This window comes from Chinchilla lanigera, unplaced genomic scaffold (assembly GCF_000276665.1).
Source record: "Chinchilla lanigera isolate Chin_1 unplaced genomic scaffold, ChiLan1.0 scaffold00090, whole genome shotgun sequence".
NCBI classification, from domain to species: Eukaryota; Metazoa; Chordata; class Mammalia; order Rodentia; family Chinchillidae; genus Chinchilla; species Chinchilla lanigera.
The window spans coordinates 2078761-2105037 of record NW_004955491.1 but is presented as its reverse complement, the minus strand read 5'-3'; the positions used below and the strand labels follow the sequence as shown (position 1 = coordinate 2105037).

Below are 26277 nucleotides of genomic sequence, written 5' to 3'. Positions count from 1 at the left end.
AAATCTCACTGGAAACTTCCCAGATGCACAGCTGAATTGGGGTCAACATTGGTAATTTGGCTCTATGGTCTGTGGTACGAGGGCTTCTGCCCCTACTATTTGCTTAGCTCCTGCGGTAGAATTAGATGGAAGCACCCCCTGTATTGTGAGGAGTCCTCCTCTACAAAGCGGGAGTAAGCATCCCTCTACATTGACTCCTGTGGTGTGATATGCTTAAGTCAATGGCTATGAAGAGACATAATATTGACTGTGATTAAGCGGAGTTTTTAATCTGATTTTGTGCATTGACTCAGCTGCTCCTCCTCCTGTTAGGTCCTCATCATGAAGAGAGATGGGGTCAAAGAGTGACCCTGCCTTAGCCTGGTGTTTGTAATCAAAAGCTAAAGCGAAACTTAGCCCAGCCCACCAACTTTCCCTCTGCCAATCTCCCATGTGCAAGAATCAAACATTGTCACAAGCCTCTGAGATTTGACGGTTGTGACTTATTGCAACACAAAATCAGACAGGTTGACTATGCCCTCATTTCTTCAGCAGGCCTGAAACTTCTTCTGTCTCACATAGGCTGACCTTAATTTTCCTATTAATATCAGAATACTCTCGCCATCAATTTAAATCCATAGGAAAGCCCTTAGGAAGGAATCTAAGGCTGTAAGTCAATACTGGAATAATTCTGGAAATCACAATGGAATATTAAATTTGAAAAGGGTAGTTCCTATGATCTAAATTCCCTAGTTAACTTATCCTTCGATTTACAGTCTTCTATTCCATGTCCAGACTAAAAATAATAAAGTTAATTAACATTAGCATCTATTTTATGTGAAGATACACTGCAAAGTTAAAGATGTACAATACCTTGCTATGTGCAAAGAAACTGAAGTATCAAACATTGAAGTAAAATTCTTTATTATCTCATAATTCTTAACTATTTTGTTATGAAGTTACATGAGAAAAGGGATACATAAAATATTTCTGGTAAAGCCATACGTTGATACCATATGTACTTTTTGGCTTTTACTTAGGTATATACACATCCTAAGAGACTCCTCAAAAATCCTTAAAATTCCCCTGCAGTTGACAAATATGAAAATTTTCATCCATTTTATTTCTTTCTATAGACCAGAGAAACATAGTTAATGTTATGATGCATAATTCAAAGACAATAAAATTTGGAAAATATAAACAATGTGGCATTACACAATTTGTTGTCTGTGATTCATAAAAAGTTGTAATTTGCATAAAATTAAGATATAATTTGCTTCTAGTTATAAAAATAAACACTTTAAAGGCCTTGATTAGGATTATTTGATTATATTTTTATGACTGAAATATTTCTACAACTTGCATTCATTTTTCTAATGTGTAAGATTGCACTTTGTATCTTTGTCATGTTTCTCTGTTCTGTGCACCTGGATAATCATAAGAACTAAATATAATATTCTAGTTTATATTACTCTCCTGTTTAATATGTATGCCTGAGAAAGAATGATTAATTCCAAATATCTAGGGGAAAAATTGTCAATAATGTCAACAATAAGGTAAGCCACTCATACTGTAAGAAAATAATGCTTATTGTGTCCCTTTGGTTTCAACTGTGATCTTGTGATCTTAGTGAAAGACAGTATGCACCGAAATTTTACATATTTTTATATGCTTGCAATGTTTACTTTCCTCCCATACACAGACTATCTTCCTCAATCTCGAATGAACACAATAGCTCTGGATCTGGGAAATTTGAGGGCATCGTATATGATTAACAGCAACTTAGAGCTGCAGAGCATCCCGTGTCCACCGCAGCCGTGTTCTCTGTGCTGCTGAATTCGTAAGAACTCAACGCGCAGGAAGCCTCACTAGTAAATTTCCCACTGAGAAGCACAAGTGAAGACAGAAAGTGTTGCCTTGGGATAAGCAGAAGCCTGGCCAGAGGTAAGCAGAACTGTGAGACGGGTGCAGGGATCAGTGACAAGTAGTCATTGGACAGATTGGAAACCTTGGGCTGAATCATCACTCTACCAGGAGAAGCCATACAGGGAGCTTAGTCTACTGCACTTGGCCTTGACCTGTACCCATGAGAACTTTAGATTGACATTAGCAAGATGGTATCTGTGGGGATTGGTGCCCAGACTCACCACCACCTCCTCATGGATACCCAAATCCAAGAATGCTCGAGCCCATGAGAGAAAATGCCATGCTCTTTGCATTCAACCTATTGACATCCTCCCATACACTTTATCAATTTTTTTGGTAATACCAGTGATGAAACCCAGGCTGGTGTGCCTGTTAGGCAAACATTTCACCACTGAGACACATTCCCAGCCCTTCCTACATCCTTTAAATCATATCTAGATTATTTATAATATTGAATACAACATAGATGCTATGTAAGTAATTGTTGTATTAAATAATGATGAGGAAAAACTATGCATGTTCACTACATATGCACAGTTTTTAGTTGAACCTAAGGATCTGGAACTTGCAGATAAGGCAAAAGCACAACTGTATTGTCTTGCTGAAGAGCCAGCTCTATGGTCATAAGACATTCACAGGTATTGAGGAACTGACATCAAAAACCATGAAATTGTTACTTTTGGGGACCCAAAATCCCTAAGTGTTTGTCATTTGATAAAGTCAACTTCATGTGTATTATTAGATGTTCTACAAGTTTCAGACACAGGTATTACTATTTCTCTGTCTCTCAGTCTCTCTAGGTCTCTGTGTCTCTGTCTCTGTTTTTGTCTCTGTCTCTGTCTCTCTCTGTCTCTCTGTCTCTCTCTCTCCCAGAAATTGAATCCAGGGCCTAGTGTGTATAAAGCAAGTTCTCTACTATAGTTTATATCCCTCGATCTTATTTCCTATACTGTAATCTGTTAAAATTTATCATGTATGGAAGTTAAATATAATTTATAATCCAAGATGTAACCCTGATAATAAAAAATTACATTCACCGTGGGATAGTTTGTTTCTGGCAACGAACAGGTTTTATTATGTAGCTGGTATTTTAGAATGGCTACAATATTTTATAACCTCAAAAGAATAATACAGCCAATAGTCTGACAGTGAAATGTAAGTCCTTCTAAATAATGAAGAGAAAGAGTTCATGGAAGAGAGGCTTCATGTGCAGTTCTGTGTTTCCCACAGCATTCAAAATTAAATTCCCTATTTTTTCTTTAAGAAAGATCTATCAATCCTTTTAATAAAAATAAATACAATGTAAATCTTTCTTGACATTTCTAATCTAATGAAGAAATGAGGAAATAAAATGCTCTGTTTCCTGTCATTTTCCCCCAAAAGCTTTGAAATAAACTTGTTCGGTGATGGCAGTGTAATAATGAAAAGTGCATAGTGAAAATACCTTTCTGACAGGTTTTCAAATACCTATGCGGAAAGAAAGAAAGCAGCTTGTTCCATGAGAGGACTGAATGGGCCAAGACTGAAGTCAGAAGTAAGGAATATAATGTCAAAACAGCACATAATGAATGATAATTGTGTTCAAAGTGGCACGTGACTAATAAGCAACTTAGAGACTATTGCTTCAAGGCAAGGCTTGGGCCAGAACAGCCTTTTTCTTACAGGGACCTCAGGAGGTGCATGACATGTTACAATACGTTCTGTGATTCTTCTAAGGCAAGAGGAAACTATTCAATGGAGTTAAGGATGCTCCAGGTTAGAAACACAAAGATCTCCAGGATATTTTATCTTTTCTTTTCTTTTTTTGAGACAGGGTCTTGCTATGCAGTTCAGGCTGGCGTTGAGTTCACTTTGTAGCCCAGGCTGACCTTGAACTCACAATGATCCTCCTGCCTCAGCCTCTTGAGTTCTGGGATTACAGGATTACAGGTGTGAGCCACCATGCCCGGCTCTCCAGGATATTTTAAAGAAGAGATGAGCGTGAATCCCCCCCCCACTATATTAACTGTATTTATTGGCAGATTACTATGTTCTATCTTTTCATATAGTCTCACTTGGGATCCATTTTAAGCTGATGAGGTTAGAATTAGTAATCTGACTTGAAAGGTTTGTGCATTAGAGACTTTAAAGCAATTTAAATCAACACTAGCCATGAGGTTTGTTGTCATTAGGTTACAGAGTTCAAATTTGTGTCTAACCCTCAAGTCCGTGACTTTTTGCCAATGAATAGTAATAAGCAGTATTTGAATTGTGACATGTAACATTTAAAATGAACCAAATAGTACATGATGAATTTCAAAAGGTTTCTTTTCAAACCACATCCTCGGTCAAGTCATAAAACCCATGCTCCTCTACCCTGCTTTTTAAAATGTTTTCTTCTTTTCAGATCAGTAAATATTGTCTAAGAGTGAAGATCCAGAATGAAAATACTGTGTGACATACTCTGGCACTATCCTAAGATTGGAGAGACAATGCAGAAATATGACCTACTATGAGTAAGAAGAATTAATATAAAGGGTAAATACAGAATGAAATATCAATGGGTAAAAATAAATAACAAACAAACTCAGACAGATGAGCCATTTATTTCCAAGTCAACTTTAATCATTGTGAACTCTTGATGGAAATAATTTTAATGGATATAATAATTAAATATAACTCATGAAATTATGAAACCCAAAAGAAAATGGAAATGTACAGTAAGCTAAGTACAAAAAAGAAAAGAACCCTAAACAAGAAAAGAATTTAAGCACATAAAACTGAAACATCTGTGTAATCAAAGTAGTAAAATAAAATTAAGACAGGCAAAGAACTTGTTATATAGAAAGATATTCTAAATGTTTATACAGACTTTAAACCCATAAAAGTATAAAAGATATTGCTTTTTCATTAAAGAAAAAATTTATTGTTCTGTAATTTAGCTAAGTAAATAATGAGTGAAGTATTCAATGTTATTGTATGATGAAATATTTATAAAATAATACATTTATTGTGGTCTAATCCACTGATATTATTACTTGGTTTCCTTTAAAGACAAAGTCATGGCAAAAGCCTATGAAATCTAAAAATAAAAGTTTTTGAAGGGATTTTGAATAGTTTTCCAGTTATTGATAATTCCCCAAATTGTTAAGTCACTATACTTGGATGAAAATGAAAATTCATATTTTTAGAGATTTGCTTTGTGTTGTTGTTTTAAAAATTATTTTCTGCTCTTTTCTTTATGTTTATTTTATACATTTGTGTGTGTGTGTTTCAGACAGGGTCTCACTATACAGTTCAGTCTGGCCTTGCACTCATTTTGTAGCCCATGATGGCCTCAAACTCGCACCGATCCTCCTGCCTCAGCCTCTCGACTGCTGGGATTACAGGCATGCGCCACCGCACACAACTTCTTTTTGTGTTTAAATGTAACTCATTTCCAGTAGGTTTCTTCCTGTTTGCTTGGTACATTTATCATCTTAATTTTAAAGAAATATAAGAAATATGCTCTTTTTTCAAATACAGAACCACAGCTTCCCTATTGCATTTTACTTGGTAAAAATAACTTTTTGATAATTAAAATGAAAAGTATTAATTTCCCAAATTCCTACTAGTCATTTTATTGCTAAATGTTTTCATAAACACATTTATATTTTGCAATGATAAAGAGTTGACCATTTGCATAAATCATAAGAATATTTTCCTCCTCAGTTTATATGTCTTCCAAGATTTTATAATTGAACTTAATACTACAAGGTGTTTTTCAAAGACTAATTTTTTTTTCTCTAGAAGGCTTTTCACATTAAGAGCTAATAATCTTCATTAAAACCAAAGAAAATTCCCAGAATGATTTTATGAACCAATGAGACCATGGTTTCCGTGTGTCTGTCTTCCAGGAGTTAGATAGTTCTAAGTGTATCCATACTGGGTGAAGCTAAAGAACAACTACCCTTTCTTCGGGAAGCACATAAATTTAGTTTTATGGTTTGGGAGAAATAAAGGGATTTTAATTTAGTAGTGCTCACCAATTTTCAGGATCTTTCCACGCAAGCCTTAAATGACTGTCAAAATAGGAGACTAAAAGCCTACTAATTAATAATGGGGAAGATTGTTGGGAATCTTTTAATTTACTCACTTGCATGAATAGAAATGTAACTCAACAAAGAAAGCCTAATAGCTCCAGTTTTGAATTTTCTTCACATAAAATCATTTCTTTGTCTCATTCTTCACTCTGATATCAGGCATCTAATACAATTTAAATATTTTCTACTGGCTGGAAAGCGCGTATCTTTAGAAAGCTACACTTTGGACGTGCGCCATCAGAGTCACCTGCCAAAATGCCACTGGTCAAGGCTGCGCTGAACAGGAGAGGTAATGGAGGTGATTAACTTGCCAACTACTATAGGCAAAGTGCTTTGCATTTATTCCTTAGATTTAATTCAAATACACACATACAGAGGAAACTTCTACTTACTCCATAATTTCTGAATAATAAACAGATGGATAGAATTGCTCATTAAATCATATTTTATATTGCATGAGTCAACTCATAAATTACCTTGTTTCCTTAACTATCAAAACACAAGCAATATATATCAAAGGATAGAAAATATCACCAGAGCATTTGACAGCAACAGCAGGTAGGAGGAGGGGGATAATAGAATCACGTGTCTAAAATGTTGTCATATTACCTTTGAGGGAGGTCTTTAAGATTTTAAAACCATGACAAAATTGTTATTTCAAAGACAAAGGAATGCATTATGAAATAGTATTTTTCAATCACAGTAAAAGCTTTTATTACCTTTAAAAAAGAAAAAAGTCCTTCATCTCCTAAAATGGGCAATTTAAAAGTAAAAATAGAAAAATGCATGTTAACTCTATGAACAGATTCTGTTGAAAGTATAGTGTAAAAATCAAGGGTGATTAGCTATTGGCTGATGTATACATGCTCAGCTATTGAGGTGTTAGATTTAATTTATATAGAAGAGGACAATTTCATATTAATGCAATACAGCAATCTGTGAGTTTCTAGTGTGTTCACCAGTTAATAACTGTTATGGTTTGTGTCTGGATGTCCTTCAAGCCTCATGCACTTTTAGATGGGGCTTTTTCAGAGACAGCTGAATCTAGAGCTTGTGAGTGATTTGTAGTACAATGCTGGGGTCAGGGGTGCTGGGATTAAGGCTGGGTGACTGTTGTAGCAGTCCGTGGTTGGACTGGTGCCGCTCTAATCCCTGGGGTAGAATGACGCTTGTTTCTCTTTTTTTTGCTCTTGTTACTTTTGCTGTCTTCTGCCACCATGAGCTGTTGCCCTCTGTCATGTGCCACTCTGCTTTGGAGCCAGATGCTATGGAATAAAACCTCTACAAACTTAAACTAAATAAACCTTTCCTCCTTTAACTTTGGGTGTTAGGTATTTTGCCTCAGCAAGGAGAGAAAAGTAACTAAGACAATAACAATACTTCAACATAATTTTTGAAAATGGTGAAAACAGCCAATATGCAAATTACATTTGATGACATATTATTCTTACTTATTCTATTCTTACTCATACTATTCTTACTTATTCTATCTTTAAGTGTATTTCCTGCTAATGATACATACACTTTTATTTAATTTTAAATGTCTATATTAAATGCTTTTGTTACAGAAAATTATATTGGACCTATCTTTTATACGTAGGAAATATTGATCGATTTTGACAAACATTTTTTGCATGTGCTTTGTTTCTGAACTGAAAATTAAAGTGTTCAACATTCCCTGAGTGCTTACAAAACTCTGAGAAAAAGTTCACATTTTACTAGAATTAATACATGCATGTGATACATTCCAGTATTATCCACATTTTATAGCTCCAGAAATTGGCATTTGAAGACCGTAAGTATTCACTCAAATTGATCTAACTTTTAAATGGTGGAGTTAAATTTCTATCCTGTTTCACTTAATTTTAGTATAAGTGAACTTGCCCGTATGGCCATCCACCAGGCTCCTAGAAAGGAGTGCTATCTTACTAAGTCTTTTTTCATGTATTTAATTATAGTTTCAAATGTTACAGAGGTCATTAGGTACTTCTTAGAATTATAGATTGACTTTTGAGTCGAATCACTTAAATATGTTACTATTCTCATTAAACAAGGAAAATATTATGGGCTGTGATTCTACTCCACACATCAACCATATTTCATAACTTCCTGCAAGATTTAGAAATAGATTTGTGGAAGGCAATCTTTGCAAAAAATGTCACAGTAACATCTCAGGCATCTTCATGAAATGGGTTATTGTTTCTCCCGAGTTGTCTTTGTAAGTTAGTATAGTGAAGACTTCAGCCAGCTCCCCAGATAATTCGGTGGCTGGACGAAAGAAAATTTTATTATTGAGCAAACACTCATGCTTGGCTCTGTGTTTTTCCCTGAGCACAATAATTACTGTTGTTTGGGTAAATAGAACTTATTTTTATGTGATGGCCCAACAAGCATAATTTAGACCTATCAACATGAATTACGATGTCTGCAAAACAGGTCTGCTGAAATTTTCTTTCTGTAGACATACCTCATTTCAGTGATTTGAGGAGACAGCAAAAGAGTATGAAGTCCAGATATATGTTTAAAAGCTTATTTCCGAGATATATTTTCATGTTGGGGCTATATGCAATGAACAAATAAATTTTAAGACCAAATTTTACACACCTGCCACTTTATCAGGCATTAAGTAAATGCTGGTGTTGAAATCCTGGAATATCTTAGTTTCAGTATTCTCATCTTTAAGTAAAGAAAAATAATATCTGGATTGTCTGTATCATGAGGTTATTGTGAGTTGAAAATGTAAGTATTTTAATACATGCATACCTTTTACAACCATTGTTATTTAATTATTAATTGGAAAAGATGATATGAGTACTACTTCTCATTGGAATGACTTTTCCCTAAAAAATGACTTAATAGCCTTTATTTAAAGGTATCAGTTTCCTATATTGTATGCAACTTTATTGTATTGTACATAACATAACTTTATTTATTCATAAGTGACTGACAGTCTACTTTCTCCCTTCCAAGGCTTCATTGAGCTTACAATGCTAAATGCATGCAAAACATAACAGGAAATACTATGTAGATCAAATTCTACTGTAAGGAAAATAGAAATAACCACACTCTCATCCAGGTACCCCAGATAGATTAAATTTATAAATGAGCAAGAAATTTAGATGAGAGCTTCTTAGAAGCCAAGGAAAAACATATAATTCAATAGTTAATAATATTTTCACTATTAAAAAGGAAATATAACTAGCAAGAATCACAGAACAAGTATTTATTAATCATTTATTTAAAAATGGACATACGTTTGAATTACCCACTGAGTGTATTCTACCTCAACTCAATCCTCTTATCATTGTGTATTCGGCATAATATATTATGTAATTTTATGTAAAGGCAAGGATGATATAACTGTTGCTATGTATTCTAAATAAAATTTTTCTGATGTACATTTTACTGCCCTTTTATCAAAGTATTAAATGAAATGATTTAAGACATTTCTAGGAGGGCTTATATTAGATTCTAGTTTTTAACATTTGATTTCCATCTCTTCATCTCCGAGAACTTACAAATAGAATTCCTGAGTGACTTTGCAGATGTATTGCATCTCATTCTGGCAAATATTTGCAATAAAGAACCAGTTAATCTTGATATTTGGTTTTCCAAGGCCTATTTGATATATGCTGTTTTTAAAGGTGTGTTCATAAATGGCTTGTGAACTTTGACAATAAGATATCCTCCAACTACCAGTGTTGGTTGGAAAATTAGGAGCTGACCTAAAATCTGGTTCATACAAAAAATAAGACAGCACGGTGTTCAGCTAGGGAAAAGTTGGGTAACTATGAAAAGACTGTTTTGAGGTCTATATATTTCAGCAATGAAAGGGACTCTTGGCTGGTACATCAGTTACACTTTCATAATGAAACTCTGCCTAAGAATTAATTAACTGTGACTCTTAGCTGGTCAGTGCTTTTGTGAAGATACTGGCAGTTTAACCATAGTAATGTTTTTGGAGTGGAAGACTTTACTTTTGATTCATAGAATGTTAGACATAAGCAGAAAATGAGAAAGAAGTTTGAATTGAAAATAAGTCACCAAAGAGCATAACTGTCTACGTGTGCACAAAGTTGACAGTGTGACAAGATAAAACTAAAGTGAGTAACATGCTATTGGAAACAAAGAAAAGAATACAGAATTTTCACTAACCTGTGTCAAATACTATTAATTTAAATAGAACTACTGTTGCTATCCCCAAAATTCTATAATTTTTGTATCTAAGCCATTATAAGGACACGTTCACCATAAACCTACATTTCTGTCTGGCTTAGCATCTTGCACTTTTTCATAATACTCACATTGTGTTTGTATTGAAACTTCTAGTCATGCTGTCTTTTTTTCTTCAGTAATGGAAGATAACAGCTGCTTATTGTCAATGAGTTAATGTCCTTTCTGAAGTTACACAACTTTTCTGAGTTTTCCTATCTTTTTGCCTCCAGTTTTGCATTTTTCCAGTCGTTTTTGTTCTCTGCTTTTCAACCTTCTGGCATTTTCACTATTGTTTTTCATTCCAAATTAGACCAAGTATTGTAATGCTTAAAACTCTGTATCATTTCTAAGTTTTATTTTGTTTTTATTTTTTATTCTCTTTCATGGTTTGATCGATCTTGCATTCTGACATCTGGTAATCTGAAGAACATTGTTGAAGATAACAATATGTAATATAACAGCCACTGTTTATTTCTATCACCTTGTCCTGAAACCCTGTACCATTTTTAATGTTTTTGCTTTGTTTTGTTTTGGTCTGTGTTGTCAGTATTTTGCTGTTGTTCTTTTTTATTATTTTCTTTAAAATAAAAAGCTATGTGTGATGATATAATTTTCCTCATATTCATGTAACTGTTCCATTAACCCACTTAAATATTAAAATTTAAATCAGCTGTTCTTCAATACTTATCCTTATTTTCTAGATATAATAAACTGCATCCTTGGTCATTTTATAAGAGAATTGCTTTTTGAGAATATCCAGAAAAAATTCTTTTTACTGTATTGGAAGTGTAACATCTCTGTAGCACTACCTAAGTTCTTATTATGCCAAAATAGGGTCTGAGAGAATGTTGTTCTGGAGTTAAATTGCCAATTTCTCTCCTTTTGTATATCACTATAAGATTTAAAGACAACCACCTAAATATATTGCATTGATTTTGGGGCAAAAACATATTTAGATTTGAAACTCTGACAAGTTGCTGCTACTTTGTGAAGGAGCAGTTGCACATTTTTCTCTAATACTAGTGTCTACTACTTAGCAGCATCTATCTCAAAGAATATTTGTTTCTCAAAAGCGTTAGCAGACTTTAATGATTGAGTAACTTTGGGGAATTCTGGGGTAAATAAAATTAGACTAATAAACAAAGGTTACCTTAGAGCCTTTAATATACTAATGTACCTTAGGAATCACTAAGGGTTTCAAGTAGTTCTAAGACTGGTAGTTATTATTTTTTTTTTTAACTTTTATCAGTACATGTTAGCAGTACATGATATATATACTCCTTGTGTGGAATTGGTAAGTATTCATAACACATCTTAATTTGCTTTTTCATCCCAAAGGGAAAAGCTCTCCCCTCCATTCCTCCTCCCTTCATCTCTTGATTTCCATCCCATTTCAGAAAGATTTATCTCCCTACTTCCTATGATTTGTCTTTTATTTTGCTTTTTATTTATAATTTAGGTTTCTCATATAAGAGAAAACATTCAACATTAAACTTGTGTTTCTGATTTATTTCATTAACATTATGGACTCAAGGTACATCTATTCTCCTACCCATCATTCAAGTTTATCTTTCTTTATGGGACAGTAGCAATCCATTGGACATAAATATCACTTTTTCTTTATTCACTTATCTGTTGATGGACATATTACCTGCCTCCAAGACTTAGCAATTATGAATTGAGCTGCAATAGACTTGGATATGCATGGATTACTGTAATATGATATCGGTCATCTTTGAATGTTTTTCACCTGAGAATGTTATGACACCAGTTGTCCCTGGTGTATGCTATATACAATGCTATTCTGGACACCTGTAGGGAGGCAAAACTTATTCTTGTTCCATATTCCTTTTAAGTGAATGACTCAGTTCGTATGTAAAATCACATTATTTATGAACTATTTTATATACTCAAAGTGTGAGATATGTTAGACTGCATTATTTTTCTAAAGCAGATTTACTGTTGCAAACTATCTACTCAGTGAAATTAGCAAAAGTCTCAACATTTGTCATTGTTTGTGGCTGTCTTTGTTGTGATATTTCAACCTGGACAGGACATTGGTCAGAAGAACCAAGACAAAATCCTCTTCCTCTGGACCAGCAGTGCCCACGGGGATCTAGGCTCGGCTTCCAGGGGGAAAAGTCACATAGGGCCACCAAACCTGCCTTCCAAAGCCTATTGTGTAACTAAGGTGATGACTGCCATTTTGGAATAAACTCAACTTTGCTATCCTAGTCCAAGGGCATCAAATGATCTTTCTATTATTTATGGACACTCATTTCTTTTTCTTAAAATAATAGTCTGAAAACTTTCCCTTTGGACAAGGTGGCTCAACTGTCTAAAATACAGAAACAAATTTAGTCAGTACTGTCATGAACTCCTGCCTACACCTATCTGCTCAATCTTGTAACATGAAAAATCTGTCAGCGACCTGCAGAATCATGAAGATTCAGAACTCCTTCCTGTGTGGTGAAACAAAAATCATGCAATAAAATATATCAGACCAATCAGTTACTAACTTGCAATTGCATTAATAAAACTATCATTTTAGGAAATTTGGCCTATAGTTTATCATGACATTGGGGTCCCAGAAGCATCCTGAGTTCACTGGAGAAGGAAATGATTGATTGGTTTGATGATTTTGCTGTTTTTACTGGCTAAATATAAAACTGGCTTAATCCTAGATTGATGATCCTAAATAAAGTAAACCTCAGTATCCAAATCCAGAGATAAATAACTCATTATTTTTCTGAGCACACACCATACCTTATTTCAATAAGCTGTCATATAAATTTCAATAAGCTGTCACTTATTCTTTTAAATAAGAAAGGAAATAAAGTCATTAAAACATAATAAACTATGCAACCTCATTATCTCAGCCTAGTAGAACAAAGCTTGTTTTTATTCAATTATTTGTATATGACATTGTTTCTATAAATTAGAATTCTTTACTATGTGTTCCAGAAATATAGGCAGAATATTGCCTATCAACGCATTTCTCACATTTTGCACTGCTAATGTAATAGGAATCAATGTTGTATTACTTGGTATATGAATTTATAATTGATAAAATAAAAAATCTCAAAAGTTTTAAAGAGTGGATCATTTCAACTGAGAAACTATCTCAATCATTTTGCCTAATTTTTATTAGTTTGTGCTGAAATAATTAAGCAAGCATTGAATAGGAAAGAGAAAGGAACACATGCTGTTCACTCACATAATATTGCAAATTATTTTGTAGACATGAGGAAAAAACAAGATAATACATGGGCTAAATTTCAAGCTTTGGCCCATATAGAATACCATCAATGGCCAATTTACGAAAAAAATACACATACACAAAAGCTCCTATAAACTATGAGTCAGAGAAAAATATGGATAACGAAGCCCATAATGGAGTATGAAAATGTCTCTGTATTAAAGCATTTGTTGGTTCGGGTTTTACAGGACAAAAAGCAGAGAAGAAAATACTACCCTTTAACTTACCGTGCTTGCGGTGATAATCTGCACTTCCCTTGTGGCCCCAAGGGCCTTCTAATGTGACCACTGACTTTGAACTGACTGAAGGGTCTCCCTGTGACGCTGTGAGCCCGGGCGGGTAGCTCAGAGACAATGAGCCCGAGGCGCAGCTGTAACTACTGGGGATAGAGTAGGGATAGCTCCGTTTCCTTCTGCATCGGAGGAGGTCAGTACAGATACTCTGGCAAGTGGCTCGAAAGTACTTTATTGTCTTTCTTCTCTTTCTTACTTTATATATCCGCTCTCCTGTCAAGTGAAGTAGTTGAACGGAATTCTTGACCCATATCTTGAGTCTAAGAGAATCCATTGACAGACGCTTTCTAAATAAACGCCAACAGCCAAAGAGAGTGAGATGTTTTCTGCAGTGTATCCGTTTCTCAAGATCAAAAATGCTGAACAAACATGAAGTTTCAGACATTCTCACATCTCCCCTATGAAAGGTGAATTTGAGATTTCCAAGAAAGATGAGGAGGAAGAAGGGAAGGGTGAGGAAGGGGAGAAAAAGAAGAAGAGAAACAGCAGGAAGCTATGGAAGAAGACAGGGAAATTATCTTGACGCTGAACTTTTTTCTTTTATAGCTTTGATCTCTGACCTCTTAGAAGGAACTTTCCATCTGTAGCCATTTCCTCGTGTCTCAGAATAACACGTCCTCTGTCTTTACTTCTCAAATTTCCATTTGCATATTTTTCAGCCCTGCAAACAGACCCCACTGAAGGAGGTGGTGCCTGCTCTGAGCTATCTGTTTGTAGATGTTTATAGTGGACAGATCTAACCTTCAAGGGATGAATACTATTTTTGTCAGTTCCAACGTTATCACAGACATGTTAAATAAGACAGTCAACAGAGAGACAATTGACTCTTGCCCCAATCACTATAGATGTTAAAATGCTTCACTCATATAGGAAAAACACTCTTCTATGTGTCAGTACTTAGTCGTACAGCTTTCAGTGTGTGTGTATGTTTGATGCTTCACAATACACTGTAGAAATTGAGATGTGAGTTAATCATGTGGGCTGTTTTCAATCTGAAAGCCTGCTCCTTCTTATTTAGTGAATCAATGCCTTATCATGTTGCAGAGTAGCATCTGGCTTGCTATTAGGCTGCAAAAGCCTCAGTCTATTCATAATAGGATAAATTTAAGTTGTTTATGAGGTATGTAGTCAGGGTGCTGACAATTGGTGCCTTCTGAGAATTAAACTGGAAGACTAGCCTATTATGGAAGAGACAAATCTATGGAAAAGTGCTCCTTCTCTGAGCTCTATTTTCAGATAAATTGAAAACCACTTTTCTCGGATAAATTTTGCAATCTGAACAAGCTTTTATGTTGGTGCTTAGAGGTTTTATTACACTTAGGCATTTCCTTAAAATGACTGTATGGTAAATCAAGACAGCATATGCAAACATGTAGATTATGTTCTATAACATAACCACCAGATTGATCATATTTTAATTATGATATAATAGAGCAAGGCAAAGTGATTATCTGGGCTCTGGTTGTTCTGCCTCTAGTGGGCTCTATGGCACAAGTTAGTAGAATTGAGACTTTCTGTATTCTCTCTTGGATCACCAAGCTCTTCCCAGTGTCAGGCATGTAACAAGTACCGAATAAGTAAGTTTTTGAATGTATGAATTAATAAGTACAGAGGGCCATTAGCAAGATACAATAGTTTTCAAGAAAGTTTTGGCATTGATTGGAAGTGCTACTGTAAATAATTTAGAATATTCTCAATGGGATGAGAAGAAGTCATCAACAGAAATGCAGGAGTGGATTCTCACATCTAATATTCGAGACGGCTACTCTTGCTCCAAGAGAGGAAGGAATTAGCTCAAAGGCTTCAGGGTCTTTTAACAAGTGTGCTCCATAGGTAGATGGGGAAATCATCTGAAGCACACACATTTCTTAATTTCAAATTCATCAAGCAGTCTACAGCATCTAATTTATTTATGACATTTACTATTTCCATAGGAAAAAATGAATACACTGTACAAAATATATAGGCTCCTAAATACATAAAATGTACTTGTCAATTTAAAAAACAAAACAAAACTTTGTACACATTGTAGGCTGAGAGTGAGGTAACTGTTGATGAGAAACAGAAATGTAGACGTAGTGCTAGAGGAGAATTAGTCACAGTAAGAAGGGAAAACAGGTTAAGTCCTGCATCTCTCTAAGAAGATTTGGTGAATAATATCATAGTAGTTTTATCTGGTTTGTGAACCAAGGCTGGATATGCTTTATTTCCATAAAGACATGGTGTAAGGTCAGAATTCCTAGGTATCACAATCCATTAGTATACTCAAAATAATTTCCCATATACCTGAGGTAACCTTGTATCTGTTGCAAACATAAGCATTAAAAGATGTAAAATACATTCAAACGTATTTACTTATACAATCATGGCAAGCATGTTGCTAAACAGGAATTATTCTGTATGGCTTTTCTACATTTACATAGATAACATACAATGCATCTAATATTCAAGCAGGGGCTATGTTACTCCAAAGACAAGCTACATTGTAGTTCTAGCCAAGTATTACAATTAAAATCACTGTTGTTTTCTCTTCATTCTTCATTTTTTTTATCCATTCCAAAGGAGGAAACTTTAAAAGCATATTTATTGTCTACAAACCGTATCCTAAACTCAAGGTGCTGGTTAACATCAGAAAAAAGATAGAATATTTTCTAGCTTTTAGTAACACAGAATAACAATATTTCTAAACAAATGTCAGCTCTCTCCTCAGTCAACAAGGTGCATGCTTTTCAAGTTGCTCAGTGACATTTATGCTTCCCTGTTCCTGCCAGAGATGGCTCTGAAGTGGACCAGAATTCTGTGAAGCCGCCAGATTAGAACAAAGTCTCCAGTGCCAGACAGATCTGTGCCCTCGTGTCCATTAGCTGCAGGACCCTGGATGACCCTAGAATTAGTTAGAGCCTCCTTTGGTTTGAAGTGCATGCTGGCTCTAATACAACACATCTAATCTGAATTTTTATTAGGTCAAAATTCAACAGGCTGTTTTGATGCTTTGAAGACGGTTCCTTCGCTCTCTTGTTTTCAGCGGGAGTCTTGATTTGGAAAAATGCCTTTTTGTCGCCTTTTCCATTTACTATTGTTTATTTCTCTATTATTTTTAATTCTGTTGAATACCTGAGAGGTGCCTTTTCTTTGCAGTTTAGTAAACCATATCCAAAATATTCATGTTTAACCTTTATTTGCTGAATTAAGTTGGACTTTATTTCCTGTGTGAAAGGAATAAAGGCTGGCAGCAATCATTTTCAAAGGTAGGGTTTTAGAAATGTGGACCATAAGTGCATAATTTAATTGTAGTTTCCATACTTGGTACTATATAAAAAATAAATTGTATTCTTTTTCAGTGCACACATTCATTAATACTTCTTCCTTGAGTTACTGTGCATAACCTTGTCCACAGCCTTACTTCTCAAGGTCATGCTAAAAGGAGGTATTTGGACTGGACCGGTGTCCCTCAAATGACTGCCTGGGACAAAAAGGTGACCAAGAATGGTTTGAGGGACTGGGTCACACAGCCTCCCCAAAACACCAGGGCCTGTCCTCTGCACTAGCTAACTATTTTAATAATTACACCATAGAGGAAGATTCTCTTTGAAAAATAGGTTTACATCATGAGAAGACAGAAAAAGAAAAGTTTGTTCACTATTAAGATAGAATCTTTCTTTCATTCAGTTTTAGCTGGCTCTTATAAACTAGAATGAATTTTCTTTTGCTTCCATGTCCTCCCTTTTGATTGAGATGGGGGAAAAGGTGATAACATGGCTAATCACTGAATTTTTCTTTTTCAGGATTTCCATTAGTCAGTGCTCCAATCTGCTAGTCTTTTTATTTTTTTCTTTAAGAAAGTCTAACAAAGGTAGAAAGGCTGGGAGATATATAAATTTTATATGAATATTAATATCTTTAAAATCATGTGAAATGGCCCAGCAATCTAATGATAGAGAGGTTTATTGTACTGATGCATGTGTGATTTGAAAGATAATTACATAAGATTAAACTCCTTTACTCAGCCAATCAGAAAAGAGATCCCATTCACTTTTACGATCTGTAATAAACTTTGTGAGTGAGAAACTGTGCTGTTAATCTCAAGTACAATGACAGAAATAAAATATTATGAATAAAATTTTTCCTTGTGCTTCCATGAGCAAAAAAAATATGGTCTCTATTTACAAGAATCATTAAAATGCTGTATTCATTATTTATAGAATAGAGCCTTTGGAAAATGGCAGGGAAATGATAAAACAATAAGGAAATTGCATAAAGGGATGAACAATAAATCACATTTATCTAAGAGAAGAACTAATGTTGCTAATATTTCTGTAAGGAAAAAAATGCTATAGTTCTCACACTGCATAGATTTGGATTTTTATCGTGAGTACTGGTACTATGCTAATGTCTGAAGAACTTTGTAGAAATAAAAATAGTGTGAAAATAAAATATCATTGCACTTTTATATAGTATCCACTGTCTGCCAAAGTGGTTTTCTAAGTTTTTATAGTGTATTAATGCCTTTCACTTCTACTATAACTCTGCCAATTTTGTAACATTACCATGCCATGCAAGAGATGAGGTAACTGAGGCTCAATAAAATTAAAGAACATGTTTAAAAACAGGTGGAACAATTAAAGAGCTTGCAGTTTTATTTAGGTCATCTATGCTGCTGAATCATTCTTTAAACTATTATCTTAAAGTTGGTTTTCATCTACGTCTGATACACATTTCCAGTTATCTCCTTCAGCTTTTAACTTAGCACATTAATTTGAACTCTTTACTTCCCAAAATGAATCCTGTGGGACTTGTAATCTTCTCGCTCAGATTAGTGTCAAGGTGGAGGACAGCTCTACAATTCCCTTCTGGTGCAAATGGAGAGCTCCTGATTTATATGAAACAAAAGGGGGCTGGGGATTTAGCTCAGCGGCACAGCGCCTGCCTGGCAAGTGCGAGGTTGTGAGTTCGATTCCTGATACTGGAAAAACAAACAAACAAACAAAAAAACAAAAAAGAAAAGAATATAAAAATACATGAAACAAAAATATAATAATAATAAAGCTGTCTTTTTATTTGTCCCCAAATACAGGCAATGCTAAAGTATATCAGTGTAAAAATACACATCTTTTCTAAGAACAAATGTTGCCATCGACAACCTGTGTTCACTTGCAGCAGCCTTCTGTTTTAATTTATGCTGATCCTTCCACACGTAATGTCGCTTATTTCATCACACTCTGCAATATCATTCAACTAAAATCTTAAGTACTGTCACAGCTCCCTCATCACTTTGCATTTCACTTCCGACTATCCAACTGTCAAAAACTTGTCAGTTTGATCTTTCTGGTATTTCTAGCATCTGACCTGTTGTTTTCTGTTCTTTGTTTTTCCTAATATTTAATTAAAGAACTTACCAACATGCTTCTGAAGTAACTTAAATTTGATTTTCTCCTTATCAAAAAGAAATAATAATGACATTCTCCAAGTTAGCAAAGAAAAATTATAAATTGATTATAAGTGGTATCGACAACTAGAATCAGTCACTGAAACACAACACGTTTTTATTTCTTCCTTTTTTTTTTTTTTTTTTTTTTTTTTTTGGTACCGGGAACCGAACTCACGACCTTGTGCTTGCCAGGCAGGCACTGTGCCGCTGAGCTAAATCCCAAACCCCTCTGCTTTTGCTTCTGTATTGTCTCTTGATATTTCTCAATACACCTCTCTATGCCTGCCTGCCAGTATATTCATATATTTTATAAAATTGGGGATGGCAGGAGCCGTGAGGGTGAAGAGGGGAAGGTGAAGTAAAAGTGATTAAGATGTAATACATACATATACCAATTCCCCAAGATGAATGTAATTATATGTATTGTACATATACACTAATAAAAACACGAAATTGATCTAAAAATTGAGCTTATAATCTGGACATAGTTGGGGCTGAGGATTTAGCTCAGCGGCACAGCGCCTGCCTGGCAAGCGCAAGGTCGTGAGTTTGATTACTGGTACCGAAAAAAAAAAAAAAAACAAAAAACAGAAACAAAAAAAAAACCAAAATCTGGACATAGTTTTAGTGCCATCTCTTTCCACCCATTTACTTTCAGTGGTGTTTCACACAAAACAATACTTTGTTTTAGTTTACGAAATGACATTTATTTTTTTTGTTTTGTTTTTCTCCGGTACCGGGAACCAAACTCACGACCTTGCGCTTGCCAGGCAGGCGCTTTGCCACTGAGCTAAATCCCCAGGCCCACAAAATCACATTTGCTAATATATTGAAATGAATGTGAGCTGACTGTGGAAACAAATCTGGAAAATCAAAACAATAAAAATAATGCACAATTCTACCCCTCTTTCACTGCATCTTAACCAAAAATTTCCCCTTACTGTTTCCCATCTAGATTCCTACGAATAGTGCCCCAATTTTCCTTGCCACCTTAGTCAATATTGTCCTCACCTCTAAACCCATTTTCACACTGCTTCCAATATTTTCTTTGTTTCATAAATGTGTTGAGCTTCTCTCCTGAACTGCTATCCTCTGTGCTCTGACTTTACCTCTGAGTTACTTTGACACACACTTCCTCACTCGCTCCCTGTTCACTGAATTTACTTCATTCCTAAACCCAATAAAGTGGTAGGACATTGGGTGTTTGGTTAATAACTCCAATAGTTTTGAGGCAGAGTCCATGCTAGGTGGTTGGGCCTCCACAATGCGGGAGAGTAGATTCACATAGACGTTTTCTGAGCCAGGCCAAGACTGAGTTTGGAAATTAGTTAAACCTAAGCCCTTCAACTCTAGCCCCATTCTTTGTAAATTAATCTTAACTTATTGGCTAAAAAGGATGGAACTAGAATGTAAGGCTCTGCGGAGTGAAATATATAATTTAGTTAACAGTATCTTAGAAAGATCTCCACCAAGAAGCAATCGATCATATTGAATTATGTTTAGAAAAGGCCAGTCTGGAAGTGGCATGACCCACGGATCACAGAAGTGGTGCAGATTTGGGGCAAAGGGATGGTGTTGTGTTCCATTCTCATGCTGCTTTGGTGAGGATAGGGGAAGGGCTTGGACCACAGCAGGTGAGATAACATACATCCCACCAGCTGTGGCCAGAGTCCAACCCTGGGAACATCTGGACACGGTCACTACCTGGCATCTTCTACGTGCTTGGCAGGCTTGCAGAAAAGCTTCTTGTGTTGGTTCCATTGCCAGTTTCAATGTTGAGTCTCACATATTTATGTTTTTGAGGATTTCCACTGAAATTTGGTTTGTAAATTAGAAGCATTGGAATCACCTTTCCTGTTTATTCTCTCTTTTTGCCAGGTTATTTGCTAAATTCTATAATTTATGTAATAAAATAAGTTTATCTATTAGTTTACATATTATTCTGGATGCTATATACTTTGTAGTGTTTTTAGTCTATCTACCTTGTAAATGAAGTTTAGCTTTTCAGATTTACTGTAAGTTTTGCTGTTTCTTACAGGGATTTGCTTTGCAAAACTACTACCTAAGGGTGTTTCATGTTGCATTTTTATTAGGTTTGTTTAGTTTATTTTAATGTTTTGACTTTGTCTAAAACATGATGGAATCTTTAAACAGTTTTACCGGATATCTGAAATAATTTTCAGCTTTTAAAAGTACCATTTTAAAGTTATGTCTTTTTCCTCTCTCACAAAACTATCTTGTGCTTTATTCTTATTTTTTCTAACTGTAATAACAGCAACAAAAACACTAATAGGATTATCTTTTCCGGATAAAATTTAATAGAGTGATCCATCAGTAACACAAAGTATTACCACAGCAAGTGCATATTTATGCTGTTTTATACAGTCCTCACCAATTTAAAGCTGTTTTGGTAAATTACTTTACATCTTATAAGGCGGAAATTCTATGGAGAGCAATTTAAAATGTACATGAATTATCCAATTATCAGTTAAAGAAAAACATATTTCTTGATCCAAATAATTACTTGTTACAGCATAACAAATTTAGGATTTGTATGAATATGTGCTATCTCTATTACATTAAATAAATCTCTTCATCATATAAAAACGATGCTTAAAAAATAACCAGTAGCACATTTACTGTAATCCCACCACAAAACTTCATTTTCTGACCAGCACATGGTCCCTCCTGATTTATTGTTCTGTAAATGATAGAACGAAGTTTTCCAAGATCTGCCATTGGTGAAATCGCGGCGTATGCAGATTGTACTTATTGGCATCTGCATTGCAAATCAGACAAAAGTTTTGATTATAAACATCTGTATAAAAAAATAAGTGAACCCCCCCACAAAACTATGCATGAAGTTGTATTGGGTCCAAACTAGGCACTCAAAGGGACAAATTGTGCCAAAGTATATTATTTTCCTGCTACTGATATTAATGAAAGGAAAACACTTTTAAGGACTTAAGTATTATTAAGTGACTTTTACCATGCTCATTACCTACATATTATGCTGAATTATGTAAATGAGTCTTTAAATTTAAGACATGTATGCTTGTCTTTATATTTCATTCTATTAAGGAATAAGTTGTTAAGAGCAATATATAGGTATGTATTTCTTATTAAAAAGAAGTCTTAGTAGGATAGTTATTTCATTTACTTTCTTGGCATATTTTTCAGCAATATAATAATTGAAATAAAAGTGCAAAGTAGACACCCTTATAGTTGTTCTTGCCCTGTATTTGTACACGTGTTAAGAAAATATTTTTATATGGGACTGTTGGCACACACCTGTAAACCCAGCATTTGGAGGGCTGAGGCAGCAGGATTGCCTCCAGTGCTAGGCCAGCCTAAGCTACATAGTGAGACCCTGTCTTAAAAGGCAAAAAAGAAAACATTCTTAAAGCCCATATTTGTGTGGAGTTAGGATTGTCAAAGTGTCATTTTTTTTTGATCCACTCTAGAAATAAATATTATTCCCAGAAATGCAGGAAGAAAATCAAATTTTCCATTGCCATCCATTCACCCAAATTTGACACAGAGCTGATACTGATTCTTCCCTAGGTTAATTCTTATTAAAATCATTGGATCTTGATGTTCTTCCTAAATCTGACAATGGTTCTGCAGGGGACCATTGTTTGCTACCTTCAAACTACAACATCTCTGTTATTCTGCTTTTTTCCTTCATCTTAAACCAAGAGAATCCTAATAACTCTACAGAAACCTAACACCAAGTGCTTCAGTTTATGCCTCTACTGCTTTGTAGCTATGTGAAGAGAGTGATTTTGGAATTTAATCTCATTACCTACTGCTTGGGATGACCATCATGGTACAGATGTCATAGGTGAGCATGTGGGTGTAAGTTTCACTCTGATGAATTAGTGTGTACAAAATGTTAATACCAGGATTTGGCATAGTGTGTGGACTATGTGCCACTACATACAATTGTTATTTTTGCTACCAGCTTAATCAGACTCTCTTGATACGGTTTCAATAAGGGTATATTAAATATTATAGCAGTGATCACTAGAACAGTGCTTTCAGGAGGTGTCGTAGAACTTTAGGAGGTTGGACCTTGTGGAAGTTCTTCATGTCGTTGGGCTGTGCTCCTCATGGTGACTGTGTGACCCCACCTGTCCCCTCAGAGATGTGGCCCTTCACTCCTACACATGCTCCTGGCTTGCTGCGCACTCTTTTTACCTTCAGCAGAAGCCAAGCAAATAGGTTGCTTTTTCTTGCACTCTGATCCCCTAAAGCTGAGCTAAATCAACTTCTCTTTACTCCATAAGAAGCCCGTGTCAGGTCCTCCACTATCGTAACAGAAAACTGACAACTCCTCCTCCTCATTCTCATTTTCTCAAATCACCTTTTCCAACCTGTCTCATACTACATACACCCATGTACACACAAGCACACAAATGTATCTCCCTACACGCACAACCCATGCTTTTGATGTGTGTAACTCTCACTAGAGAGTTTCAGCAGCACATTTCCATCCATCATTACTTCCACCTGAAATGGTGTGGTTTTAATTCATCTAATTATCCAATTTCGGGGCTGGGGATTTAGCTCAGTGGCACAGCGCCTGCCTGGCAAGCGCAAGGTCATGAGTTCAATTCCTGGTACCAGAAAAACAAAACAAAACAAAACAAAAAATAATTATCTAATTTCCCTTAAATATTAAAATGTCAATTCAAACAAATTTACTTTCACCAATACCATGTACTACAATATATGGTACTATAATGTACCTACAGTACATTACTCTGATCCTTGTAGAAGTTTATAAAAATTTCTAAAGCATTGTCTTCTCAGTCTGTGACTACCTAGTGAGTACATTTACTTGTGTTGTGACCCCAAAAGTGTCTGTGCATAGCAGCAGGTCTAATATGAATGGAAGGATAAATGACTCGCATGTGACAATTTTACATAACTTAAGAATTTGAAATGGGTTTTATTTGTAGGAATCAAAAGCAAGGAATCCTTAATCCAAGTTATGCTCTCCTTTTTGAGATGCTGTGAGAAACCCTCCACCTCCATCCATTCTTCTTCTGTACTTCTGCTTCTTGAGATGCAATGATGTGCCTGGTATCACACTAGGCACTGAAGAAATACAAATTATACACGTACCACTTTCCTTAAATGCAGGGAAACTTTAATTTCCAAGTCCTCTGAATTGAACTGAAGGAAATACTTGTATATATAGCAAAGTGTATTTCTTCTTTGATTTATCAGTGAATAATACAGTCTTCGCTAGATATTGTTTTCTTAATTCAAAGGAAATTTGGTATTTTAAAATAAATACTATGACAGATATGCGCACACAACATTACACTCTATTTTATTTCAGCAACTCAGTAATCTGTTATCCATTGAGTACTTTCAGTAACATGACATTTTATTTGAAATTGTACTCGGTGTTTTTACCTGGGAGATATGGGGCCTTTTATCTGTTTAGTAACAAGTATCAGAGAAACAAACACAATCACATAGAACAATTTTAACTATGTGAAATTTTGTTTTGATAAAATTGGCAATTCTTACCGACTTGAATTCCAGTGTAAAAGATCATAAATATTCCCAATAACCTCCAGATTGAGAGCTAAAGCAAGGATCTGAAACTGAAGATAACAATATCTACTAGTCACAGAATGAATAGTTTCAATTGTTGAACTCTATGGGAACATCTCGAGTAAGAATGCAAAGGAAACAAGTTGGGAGGATTTTGGAGAGGGAAAAAAATCACACAGGCAACAACATCCCATTGTAGTTCACAGTTATGGAAAGGAGAGCTAGAGTTTCTGCCTAGAATCACAGTTTAATCCTATCATAATTAAACCCATTTTAAATTAACTTCATGTATAAATTTCAGACTAAGCATTTTTGTCTCTGTGGACCTAAATTCTGGAAAGTACTGAAGAGCCACGAGGGAGACATGGGGAGCACGGGAGTAGAATATGCTCTCTGTTCAGTTTCAAACATTTCGACGATGGTTCTGGACGACTGTGGATCCATTAGCTTCCCATGATTCTAAATTGCAGGGGGGGAAAAATCTCAGATACTTTATCAACTGAGATTTTTGAAAGTTTCCTACAAAGACTTTTATTTTGAAGTAATAGAATTATGTATTTTTCAAATATATATGTCATATTTTAAAATATATGAATATATCATGCTTGTATGCTTTGTAATTGATATTTTATTAACTTCAGTATTTAATTATCATAATATTGATCCAATATGAAATATATTAGATTGTGTATAAAACAAATTATCCAATTTTACTATATGTTTATTAACCCTGTAGGCTAATTTTAATCCCTTTACACAAAGTGCACACTAAAATTTGATCAGCTGAGGAAGTGGTATGGCTGAGACTTGAAGCTCATCTATCCAAATCCAAATCCATGGCTTTCTCATAACTATAATAATTTAAATGTTAATACAAGTGACAAATAAAAGATTAGATAAAAATTGCTCTTTAAAGCTATCTTTAAATTGTGACTAGTTGCTGGTATGCTTTGAAATTGTAACCCTAAACTTCTAATATTTTCATCAAGGATAAGCATCTTATACTTGTATTGCCAAAACCACAAAGAAAATATTAAATTATATGAAATTGTGTCCTTCAAAGGTTGCTGATTGTTACAGAATAATGGAGTGCCTAAACGGCAACTAAGATACCACTTAAAGAGGGAAATGTCAGGATTATATGATGTATTGGTGTCAGCTTGCTGACTGCGGGCTTTGGGGACCTGGGGACTTGGGATGCCCTCTCTACCGGGCCACTAATTAGGTGTCATCACCTTGAGCCAATCAGTGTGTTTCCCTTTGGCTTTAGTTTCTTCATCTGTAAATTTAGGAGGCTGTACTAGACGTTCTGTGAGATTGCTTCCAACTATAAAACTCTATGAGCCATAATCTTTGGAGATTACTAGTCTTATTCTTATAGCTCTAACTGTAAAAAGAACACCAGTCTACAAGGTTGGCACTAGAGACCAGGAATCAAAAGTACATTAGCGGGGGCTGGGGATTTAGCTCAGTGGCAAAGCACCTGCCTGGCAAGCGCAAGGTCGTGAGTTCGGTTCCCGGTACCGGAGAAAAACCAAAAAAAAA

At 35.1% G+C, this 26277-nt stretch overlaps 1 protein-coding gene across 1 annotated transcript in view; it reads right to left on the bottom strand.

Annotated features, from left to right (window-relative positions):
* Cntnap2 (contactin associated protein-like 2) overlaps window positions 1–26277 on the bottom strand; it is a 1999509-nt gene that overhangs the window by 1877473 nt on the left and 95759 nt on the right. The window lies entirely within an intron of this gene.